Source organism: Lipotes vexillifer, unplaced genomic scaffold, assembly GCF_000442215.2.
Source record: "Lipotes vexillifer unplaced genomic scaffold, Lipotes_vexillifer_v1.1 scaffold39, whole genome shotgun sequence".
Classification (NCBI taxonomy): Eukaryota; Metazoa; Chordata; class Mammalia; order Artiodactyla; family Lipotidae; genus Lipotes; species Lipotes vexillifer.
The window spans coordinates 3,169,743-3,181,958 of record NW_006787038.1 but is presented as its reverse complement, the minus strand read 5'-3'; positions in this window follow the sequence as shown (position 1 = coordinate 3,181,958).

Genomic DNA, 12,216 nt, shown 5'->3' with positions numbered 1-12,216 from the left:
CCCCCCCCCCCCCCACCTTTGCTCACCATGTTCTTTCTTCCCTGCTAGGATGCCACCTCTTCTGAAAGATGTGTGATCTGCAGAGGCAGAGGGGCCCGCTCCTTCCCGTGAATGCCCATTCTGCCGTCCAGTGAGCCCTCTGCTCTTCCCTGGTGGGTCCGTGTGTTAGCTCCTCCCCCACACATACGTCCTGATGTCTCTAAGACGAGGCTGAGCCTTGCCCTTCTGTTCACCCTCATGGCCACCTCCACCACCTGTCCTCTCATGTCCCAACCAGCCTGGCATTCTGGAACTCCACCCTGGGGTCCCCGTCAGCCCATGCCCAGCGTCAACCAGGCCGATGGCCTCACGGGGCGCTCTCAGGGGCCATGAACTCTGCCTCTGAGAGCGCCACCTTCTACACCATTCTCCAACAGACCTGGGGCTGTCCGTTTAGGGAAAGGTGAGTCTTGGTTTGTTAAAAGCATCTCACAAGAATGACCACCTAGGGACATTCTCAGATTATCCCCGAGCCTGTGGTGCCCGCTCTCATTCAGTTTTGAATGTTCTCACTTGCCTGTCTGAGTAGTTTAAAGAAGATCAACTTGGCCTCCAGAACTAGGTTCAAATTCTGGCTCCGAGAGACAGTGGGTGAGTTTATTCACCTATCTGAGCAGGGATTAAGATCTCGGTCTAGAAAGGCTGTTTTGATCAATTAAATGCTTCGTAAAGAGCTAGCGTTGGGCCTCTGTTCCCCACCCTACCCTGGGAACCCCGGGGCCTGTACCTTCCTGGGACTTGGCCTGAGACCCCAGAGGCCGGAAGCATGTGAAAGCTTTAAAGCCAAGTCTCTTGAGAGAGAAGCGCTGGCCGCTGGGGTCTGGGAACAAGCTTCCAATGGTGTCAGGAGAGCTGGGAGGCCTTGTGGGACAGGAGGCCACAGGGAGTGACCACAGGAGCTGGTTACTGGAGGCCTGGCCAAAGGGGTGTGAATCTGACATATCTGTGAAAGAGGCCCGAATGTGGTATGAGGGTAGGGGCCATCAGGACAGGAGGCCCCCAGCCTGAGAACCAGTGAACGAAGAGCTGGGATGATGTCTAGACAAGTGAGCACCATGCAGCCCTCTCTTCTGAGAGACGGCAGATCTCAGAAGGCACCAGGCACGTGTGGATTAGAGCGGGGGGTCGGGCAACCTCAGTCTCAATCAACCCACCAAGCCGCTACCTGGGTGCAGGCTGCGCCAAGTCTGGGTTCTTCATGTGCCAACCTCCCAGCCCTGGAGGGAGGGGTGATTACACCATTCTCATGAGGAAACTGAGGCTTGGAAATAATAAACAATTAAATACACTCATAAGAGTGCAAGCATTCCAAGGCAGGTCCCCGACCCTACGTGTGTTCCTCCTGTCACCTCTGAGGCAGCGGACCTCACCCGAGGCAGAGTTCGCCAGCCTGCTGCCTACCTGCAGCCTACCTCATTTTCCACCCCCAGCTCCACCATCCCTGATGATTTTCAACACTGCTGAGCAACAGACTCACCTCGGAATGGCAGGAGGCTTTGTCTTTAGCCTTTGATGATGTCAGCTGTCCCCACTCCCTAAATAAAGCTGCTCACCAGATGGATGGGAAGGACGGAAAGGCAGGCAAGGAGGGAAACACATACATACCTGGACACATTTCAGTTCACGGCCACAGCAATCCCACGAGTGGTGCGACTATCCCCAGTTCGCAGTGACGGCAACTGAGCCCAGAGAGGATAAGCTACTTGTCTGAGGTCACAGAAACAGATTGACACGGAGCCAAGTAGCCAAGCCATAGGATTCAAACTTAGAACTTCCTTGCTTTTTCTACTATGTCATTGAAAACACGGAGCAAAAGTGGAATTCAGAGCTATAGAAAAGAAATAAGCCAGTATCAGGAGTTCAGGGGTTGGAGATGGGGATCCTTACATCCGTCCATCTCCTGGCCTGGCCATTCCCCATGCCCCATCCCTGCAATCACTCTGAGGGCTGTTATCTGAGGCCACATCCCCTGCCCCTGGGTATCAGGGCGAGAGCGATTCCCTCCAGGTTGCTTGGAAAGGACGCTCTCCTTGGGTGAACGGCTGCTCACCAGGCCCTGCTGTCCTTTCCCTGCCTCCTGGGCTCCCCACCCTACCCCCGACTTGTTATCTGTCAGTACACGGTAATTAGAGATGTGGCATGCTTGATAAAGATTGCCGCCTGCCCCAAGATGGAACTGCCCTCTCGGACGTGTCTAATTAAAGTCCTGATTGATAAGATGAAGAAAGCCCACCCGGATGGATGTGTGCCGGCCTCTCCCCTCCTCTGTGCACTCAGCCTCTTCATTATGGTGGCGAGGGAGAGAGATATAAAGGACCCCAGGAAATGCTCCTACAAACCAATCAATATGTCCTTTTGTGCGACGTGATGAGGCATGCGGCACGGCCTTTTGAACCGTTCCGTTCCTGGGGTCGTGGAGACAGCTGTGCAGCTGGAAGAGCCCGCGTTGCCTCGGGCTGGCCAGGCCAGGGGGCTGTTCCTCCGCTCCAGCCTGGGTCTGCTCAGGGGATGCTGGGCCAAGGCGCCATCCAGCCTGGCCCAGTTCTCCCACCCAGCCCACCTTCTCCATACGGCGAACCATAGAATTCCTTGCAAAGAGGGCACACACGTCCACACAACTGGACACCACACATCCTGAAGCAGCCTCAGGCTGGGTGGGCATGAACACGTACACTTGAGGTGGAGCCCAGAAACCACATGGGCCCCGCCATGAGGTGCAAGCAGAAGGGTGAGAGAGGATGTTAATGATGGTGTCCTTTATCTGCGAGCACTCACCACCTGCCAGGCACATTGCCCAGCGCGTTTGTTATCTCATTTCATCCTCTCAACAAACCCTGTCAGGCGGGTGCTGTTATTATTACCAATTTAGAGGTAGGGAAACTGAGGCATAGGGAAGTTAGGTTACTTGCCCAGGGTCACAGGGCTGCAAGCTGCAACTTGATGCCACAGTTCATGCTTGATGACACCCATGATGCTACAGAGTGGAAATGAGCAACAGTTCCCAATAGATTGTACCATCCTTGGACACACATATGTTATTTTAAAGAATTTTTAAGAGCCTAGAAATATACATAATAAATTCATTATACTTGTCACTGGGGAGGGAGTGCGGGGAATAAGGGAACCGGAGGATGGGCACAAAGGAATCTCTAACTTACCCGAAATGTGAATTCTGTTGTTATATATGTTTCATGTTTTAACAACATATTATCAATCGTCGATTTGGGGTGGTAGATACATACTGTTTTCTGTACTGTTTTCTTAAAAACACTATTTTCTTTCTTTCTATTCTTTTTTTTTTTTTTAAACCCCTATTCCCCAAAGGAAAACAAAATAGTCTATACTCTTCTCTCCCAAAGTAGGGGAGAATACATGTGTTCTTATAAATACACTGCAATTTCCTTCCCAGCTCTGCCAAGGACAGGCAGTGTGGGGCTGAGATGCGCCCTCTTGTCTATGAGAATACGCAGGTACCCGCAAGGGGCCATCACGCTTGAGTAATAGGTGACTGCGGTTAGGTGTGCCAATAGCTCAGTCCGGCTCTCCTGTGAGGCAGAGCTGGTGCCAAGGTGCCAGGGGCCAGAGGGGCTGAGCCGCAGGCCAGGCATCCAGCAGTGCCCTCTTCCAGCAGCCAGGGTGCTCTCTGTTCCTGCCCACCCTAGGCGGGAGCTTCATGGGATGACACAGTGCTGTACCAGCTAATAAACAGAAGTAATTTGATTAGCTTTCTCTAACTGGTGATAAGATCCTGACAAACCCTTTTTAATGCGTTTCTGGAGCAGGATGAAATTGTTTCATTCGGAGAGTAGGGCCCCCGGGAGTCGCCCTGAAGCTCCTTTAGTGAGAGGTAAAAATATGCCAATCATTAATGAGGGGAGAATTACGGAGCCTTTAATAATATCAGAAAGAGGAGCCCTCAGGCAGCTCGGGAATAAAACCTGCCCTTAAATCTAAGAGAGGCGGCTGGAGGCGGGAAGAAGGAGGGGCAACGTAAGCACAGGAAGCAGAAGCCTCAGGCTCCACTGGGCAAAATAGCCTTAGCCCTGTGGCTCGCTCCCCACGGGGGACACGTCACATCAGGGCCTCCTACCTCCGGGCAAGCAGGAGATGCAGGACAGGGTGGTAAATAATGAGGCTGTGTTCATTGAGTGTCCCCTGGGTACAGTCTCCTCAAAACAACGACCAGGAGCTCATAAGTTCCTAGCAAAGTCATTGCCTGACTGAGGCCTCCTTCCTGGCGCAGCTGTGGGAACAGGAGCTTGGAAGAGTCCTTTCTCGGAGTGAAGAGAAAGATCATTTCCATTGTAAAGAATTCCAGGTGATGGAGCTTCGGCCAGACAAAAAGTCAAGCACCTGCCCCCACCTCAACACACTCCCCATCACCCATTCCCTAGAAAGTTCTATGGATTCTGCCCACAGTACCATGGAAGGTGAGAGGAGGACAAGGGGTGAAAGTGGACCAGTCTTTTTCTAGAGCTCCCTTGGTCAAGAAGCAGGGGTTGGAAGGACAGAAACTACTACCACTGTGTACCTTTTCTACCTACCGGTGGTTTTCACAGACCCTCTCGTATGTCTTGAGCCAATCATTAATGGGCAGCTCAGGGAGACTGACTCCATGGTGAAAGTCCTCTACTCCCACCCACTGGACAGGCAGCCTCAGGGCCACTGCAGGTGATTTCTGTCTCTCATCGACACCTTCAGTCAATGGCATCAGAGGGTGTCCATTCATCCTCTGAGGTTCACTCTCTCACGGCATCTCTTTCCACGCTTCTCATTTGCTCCACACCAGCCACCAGCCTCCTTGCTGTGCCTTGAACACACTGGGCACGTTTCGACCTCAGGACCTTCGCACTTGCTGTGTGTTCCCTATTCCTGACACTTCTCTGGACTTCTGCGGGGCACCCTCCCTCACCTCCTTCAGGTCTCTACTCAACTGCAGTAAGGGCTCTCCGGCTTCCTTGTTTTCCTATTTCTCCATATACTTACCTATTTAATATACTAACTGCATTTTTTATCTTAGGTTTGGTTCTGTTTTGTTTTTATCTGCTCCCTCCCACACACCGACACACATGAATGTAAGATCCACGAGGGCAGGGACTTCTGTCTGTCTTGTTCACTACTGCATCCCCACACCCAGGACAGGCTAGCACATGTGTTGGGATGCATGAAGAGTGAGGAGGGTCCTTGGGGCAGACTCCCTACTCCCACTCCTGCCCTGGACCACATGGGGAGAAGCATGGGCTGCTGCTGACTGGCACCCCAGGGGGAAGACAATGGAAAGGAGCGGGGAGGTGCCGGCTATGAAGTGGGGGCATAGGGCGAGGAGGGCAGAGAGCAGTGGGCCCAAGAGCCCAGGAATAAGTGTCGATGGTTCAAAGATTGCTGAGAGGCAGGTACAGACTCGAGGGGTCGGGGCTGCTCATAGGCCTTTCTGCCCCCTCCATCTGAGACTAGCTGTCTGCCCCCCAGTCTACTAACCCCTGTGAAACAATGCTCAGGGAGTCAGCCCAGGGCTGAGGCTAGCCTGGGCCAGGAGGCCCATTCAGTCAAGACTTGGTCTTAAGCCCTTGGACCAGTCCCTTCCCGTCCCTGGTCCTTGGTTCCCTTGGCTGAAACATGAGAGAGGTGCAGAAGAGGACCTCTGAGGCCTCCCAGCAAGGCCTTCTGTGATTCCTGGAGGGTGTGGTGCACAGCCTAGAAGTAGCTAGCAATGGCTGTCAGCTAAAAGGCAGCAAGTTTCTGCAAACGGGGTGAAAAGGTCTTTCTGACCTATTTTATATATGATAGTAGGCAGCTGCAGGGTGACCCAGTATGGTTTAGAGCACAGACTCGGGTCAGGCTGCCTGGGTTTCTTTCCCAGCTCTGCCCTTTACTTGCTGTGCAACCTCAGACAAGTGACTTAACCTCTCTGTGCCTGACGTTCCTCTTTGGTAAAATGGGTTGAATAATAGTACCCATTCCATGGAGTCGTTGTAAAGATTAAATAGGATGGTATTACCTGTATTGGCAAAGTGGTTAGCACCTGACACATAACAAGCACCTAATAAACGTTGGTGGTTGCTATTATTAATTTATCACACCTGAGATCAGACTTAGCCGAATCAGGACAGGGGCTTCCTGGCAGGAAGTAGGTAAAGGCCCGACTTGGGAACCAGCCTCATAACTATAAAGCAAGGCGGAAGAAAGTGACACAATCTGAGAGTTAGGCAACTTAGAACCAGCCAGCCAGCAAGCATTTACTGAGCACCTGCTGTGTACAAGACACAAGGGCAGATACAAAAAGAAGCATAGGACACCTGTTGGTTTGTTTAATCTTCTCCACCAAACTGTAAACTCTGTGAAGGTGGAGAAATGGCTGTTTTCTCCACCATTGTAGCTGCAGCACCCAGCACAGTGCCTGGCACAGATAGGTCTTTCATAAATGCTGGTGGAATAAATAGCATGTACACATTAAAGCATCCTGGCCCCTGGTCCCTACAGCTTCTTTTATGCCTCCCACTACAGCACTTCCCTTACAGTGAAAAGGTTTAGGGGCTGACCATTTGCCTTCCCCACTAGACGAAGCAAGCAGGCACAGCGCCTGGTGCATACTGGGTGCTCGGAGATTGGGAGGATGGACAGGGGGACGGTCAGAGGGCAGCAAAAGTGCTAAGGGGATGGTGCAGACTTGGGTAATGTGATTGGAAAGGAGACCAGGAGCTGGTTGATGGTGACTGTCATTGTGGCCCGGCAGCCAGGGAAGGCTCATGGAGGAGATGGGATGCAAGCGGGACTCTCAAGAATTCCAAGAAGGATGAGGGAGAACATTCCAGACTGACTCCGTGCAAAGCTAGTCACCAAACAGGATGGGTCAGGACCCAGCAGACGGCAGAAGGTGATCCAACAGGGAACTAAGGTGCAGCTTCCTTCAGAGAAGGGCCAGCCAATCACCAGGTATCACCACGGTGAGGTCAGCTCAGAAGGCCCGCTCCGTGTAACCAACCCCAAGCGTGACAGAGGCTCAGAGACAGAAGAACGACTCCAGGTGTTGGAGGACGGGCAGGTCAAATTCTCTGCAGCCTCCATACCCACATGGCCCCTCACCACCCCAATGGTTCCTTGTCCCTGCCGTGGACCAGCCAGAACCCTTAGGGAGATGGTCAAGTCTCTGCTACCCCCAGCTTCTACCAGCCCTAGCTGATGCGCACCCAGTGTTTCTGGTTCCTCTAACCCAGTAGCCCCCTTTTGGAAGAAAGTCATAACCCAGAGAGAATGGCTTGCAGCGCACGGCACAGCCAGAGACTGGCGCCACAGCTAGACCCTTTAGGAAGTCGGGGAACAGTTCTGGCACCAGAATGGGGAATGTCTTGTGGGCTGGGAAGCCAGCTCCCCACAACCCTCTAAGCAGACCCTTCAGGGGGGCCAGCCAGCAGGGGCTGCCTTGCTGCAAATGACTCCCTTTGTCATTCTGTTTTGTTATGATTAAAAATGCATGTCGCAGGCGAGGCCCTGGAGTGGAACCCGGTTGAAAATTGAATCATTAATATTCCCCCTCCAGCTGACGCCCCGGTGCTTCCCAGACGGCTGTGAGTGGGAAGCATGCAACAGTTTCAGAGTCAGAGCAAGATGGGGAAGACTGAGGATACCCCAGGCCTCCCACCCGGGGCTCCCACCCCAGCCCTTGAGACAGGAACAGGTGTCAGGCAAAGTCTCAGCCCCTAGAATTTTCTCTCCGGTTTCTCAGGCTCTGCTCAGGGAGCTGTAAAGGAAACCAAGCTCTTCATGGTGTCCTGACGGTGTCCACCCTGCTGGCCTCCTCTGCTGCCCCTCACCACCCCGCCTGGCCACCAGCCTTTCCACTCTTCCTTCTGCTCTTTGTTTTCTGCTTTGAGTGAGTTCTCTTCCTTCAGAGATTTATTATTCTCAGTTTTCTAATTCTTCTTATTAATAGCTAACATCTAGTAGCACTTTCTACCGGCCAGGCACTATTTTATTTCTTTATGTTTATGAGCTTAATTCTCATAACAACTACAAGGGATAGGGTCTATTATTACCCCATTTTGCAGGTAAAGAAACCATAGCACAGAGGGGTTTAGCCACTTGCCGAAGGTCACACAGCTAGCAAGCAGCTCCAGACTTTGTACTCTTTTTTTTTTTAAATTTAATTAATTAATTTATTTACTTATTTTTGGCTGTGTTGGGTCTTCGTTTCTGTGCATGGGCTTTCTCTAGTTACGGTGAGCAGGGGCTACTCTTTTTTTTTGCAGTACGTGGGCCTCTCACTGAGCCGCACCGGCCATGGCTCACAGGCTTAGCCGCTGCACGGCATGTGGGATCTTCCCGGACCGGGGCACGACCCCGTGCCCCCTGCATCGGCAGGCGGACTCCCAACCACTGTGCCACCAGGGAAGCCCCAGACTTTGTACTCTTAACCTCTGGACTTGTGCTGTCAAATACAGCAGCCACTAGCCACATGTGGCTATTGAGCACTTGAAATGCAGTTGTTAGTCTGAATTGAAAAGTGCTGTGAGTGTAAAATAGACACAAGAGTTTGAAGATTTAGTACAAGAAAAAGAATGTAAAATATCTCAGTAATAATTTTTTACATTGATTACATGTTGAAATGATATTTTGATATATTGAGTTAAATAAAATATATAATTAATTTTACTTATCTATTTTGACTTTTTAAAAATGTGGCTACTAAAAAAAAAAAAAATGTGGCTACTAGAAAAATTTAAATTACCCAAATGGCTTCCATTTGTGGCTTGCATTATATTTCCACTGGATAGCACTGCTCTAGCCCACACAGATCCTAATTTAGCTCTCTCTCAGTTACTCAGGCTGAAGCTGAAATGTCACCTCCTCAGAGAAGCTGTCTCCATCCTCAGAGAGAGGCTGCCCCAACCATCCTCTTATTTACTTGTGTAACACTGGATTCTCCCACTATGCACAAAATAGATGCTTCATGAATATTTGTTGAAAGAATGATCTGTAAATTGGTGGGGGCAGGGGGTATAGGCAAGACTGGCTCTTTGATTTTTCTGACTCTTAAGCTAGTCTGAGAGGCAGGGACCAAAGCCACAGTGCCCCAAGGCAATGGCCATCGAGGGACTTCCCGTGCTCCCAATGCAAGGGGCCTGGGTTCAAACCCTAGTCAGGGAACTAGATCCCGCATGCATGCCATAACTAAGAAGTCTGCACGCCGCAACTAAAGATCCCGCACGCCGCAATGAAGATCCCGCATGCTGCAACTAAGACCTGGCACAGCCATAAATAAATAAATATTAAAAAAAAAAAAAAGGCAATGACCATTATTGAGAGGTCTGGGGGCTGGGCATCAGGCCTCCTAAACTCCGTTCCGTGGGCCAGACCAAGTCCAGGACCAGGGAGACTCCCAGTCAACACAGCCAGGGAGGCACCCCCCAACCCCTGCCCCCCAGGGTCTAGGAACCGCCGCCAGCTCCTCTCCATCAGAAGCACAGAGACAGGGGCAGGGCTGAGAGGGAACAAGGCTGGGCCTCCGTCTCCAGGTCAATGTGGAGATCTCCCAATTAGCCCCTGGACAAGAGATCAGGGTGCTGCCCAGCACAACAGCGCCCCCTCCACCCCCGTCCCACTTCTCACCCCCTCCCATAATCCTTCAACCTGAGACCTTGGAGGGTCCCAGTACAGCCTCGCCTGTCCCACTTCACAAGCAAGGAAAAAAACTGGGTGAAAGCAGGGGCAGGAAGCTCCCTCCCCAGCCCCTCACATGTCCCCCTCACATGTCCCCCTCTCCACCCCTACGTCTTTTTTTTTTCATTGAGCTACAGTTGATTTACAATATTAAATAAGTTTCAGGTGTACAACATAGTGATTCACAATTTCTAAAGATGATACTCCACTTATAGTTATTACGAAGTATCGGCTATCTTCCCTGGGCTCTAATATATATCCCTGTGGCTTATTTATTTTATAGTTAGTAGTTTGTACCTCTTACTCCCACCCCTATGTCTTTAAGGGCAGGCGCTAGACGGCTGGAGTCCTCACCACAGCCAGCTCTGTGCTATGAACCTCACAGGTATTAACTCACATGAGATAGGGACTCTTTCATCCCAAGTTTACGGATGAGGAAACTGAGGCACACAAAGGTGAATAGCAGATGGAGCCAGGATGTGACCTCAGGCCTTCTGATTCCAGAGCCCACGATCCTAGCCACTGGGTGGCCACCACAGGGCACTACAGCCAGGGGAAACATTCAGCTCAGAGGCAGGCCAGTGAGCAGTCAGGCAAGGGCTGGTCCATTTCTAATGTCCCCTGACAAGTTCCACCTGGAGGATTTGAGCTTGCAGCTGCAGGGGAGAGGGAGGAGTCTGGGAAAGCCTATGCCTCTCCCTTTGGCCCCCTGAAGGTCCCTGTTCCGGTCCAGGCCATTTCCCTTGAGTTCCAAGCTAAGGGTTTACCCCTAACACCTCTCCTCCAGGGTAGGGCAAGGCCATCCACAGGCTCTCTAGCAGGGCTGCTGTGCTGTTGATTTGGGGGCACAAGAGATGAAGACTGAGCCCTCGGCTGCCAGTCAGGCCCTCCGTGGGCCGGCCTCCCCCTCCATTCCCAGAATTTCCCGGGAGTCCTCAGCACAGCCCCTCACCCATCCCCCCTCCCACAAGCCCTGACGCCTTTCACCCCCAGTCCCAGGATTCTCCCTGTGCCTTTGCCCATGCTGTTTCCCCCACTGGGCTCACCCTCCCTTCCTGCCTCTCTACCTGTATTTGGTTTCAGATGGAAGCTCAGCTGGAATTCTGAATCCCTCACAAAGCCACCTGACTACCCAGCCCGCGGCTGCCAGGGAGGGGCTCTCCAAACTTTTATTCCCAGGCCCTGCTCACTGTGGGAGAATTGGGTCAGGGAGAGTGCACCAGACAAAGCAAGGGGGCAACCTGACCTGGGGTCACCTCAGCCTCATTTTAGGGATGCACTCAGCCACCTCTGTGGCCCCTGCAGACTTGGAAGGGTCTTTGAGTTGTCACCCATACCGTTCTGCCAACAAAAGTATAAGGCAGCTCTTTGGGGCATTCTAACTGGCGACCCTCTGCCACTGTGTCCAGGCTGGATGACAGTCAAGGTCCAAGAGTTCAGCCCTGGGGAAGACAGAGGCCTGGCTCCAGGGACCCCACCACCCAGCCTCAGCCCCTCAGGCCCCAGAGGGTAAGGGAGCGTGATCTTCCCTGAGCCCAGAGCCTCTTCAGAATCCAGGGCCCCTCCCTGCGCCGTGGAAAGTCTGGATACCTTGCCACTTGGTGGCTGCTGCCCTGCCGGGGGCTGACAAACCGTGTCACTCACCCGCCGTGGGAAGCGGGTGCCCAGCCAGTCGGGGAGACCGGAGCGAGCAGGTGCATCGTTCATTCGCTCCTCTGTTCCCCACCCCTTTGCCCCAGACCCTCCCCCCGCCCCACCTTCAGCCACACTCAGTCCCCTCCCCCCTTACCCTTCCTCCCTCCCCCACCCCACCTCCCCAAGGACAAGCAAACTTATTACAATAATGAATTAGCCAACCCGCTTACTGCCGCCACTGGCGAAGACAATTATCCCCCCGCACATCCCTAGCCGCTGCTGGCTCCCTCGTAAAGACAGGCTTTTGGGGCCGCTTTGTGCTTTGATTGGAAATGAAGAGATTGCTAATTAGGGAACACCTGCTGGGACCCGGGCTGGCTGGAACAACCGCAGGACCGGGGCGGACGCAGCGGCCATTTAAGGCAGGGCTGCGTCCGCGTGCCCGAGGGGTGGGGGGAGGCAAGAGGAAGCAGGAGGGCCAGCACCGCATGCGCACCCCAGTAATTTAATCCGACTCCCCGTCACTCCCACCTCGAAGCCGTAAACAAAACCCAGACATCTTATGGAGCTTTTCACCTTTTAAAGGATGCTAATTTGTTTATGCGTGGCTGTAGTTCCGCCTGTGTTTGCACAGGTCAGCGCCTGGCTTGGGCCGAGCGGTGTCTGTGATGCGCACAGCTGTTTCCAGCTGCGCCAGCTAGTGTGGAGGGGCACACACAGCCTCCAGCTCCCTGCAGAGGGACAGGGATGGGGAACTGGCACGCAGGGGTGACCTGCTGGCACCAGCACTGCTTGGCGGCAGTGACAGGGACATGAGGTCAAAGGGAAATTAAACCTGAAATTGACTTGATTATTTATTCTTCAGCTGGGAACCGCCTGCTTCTC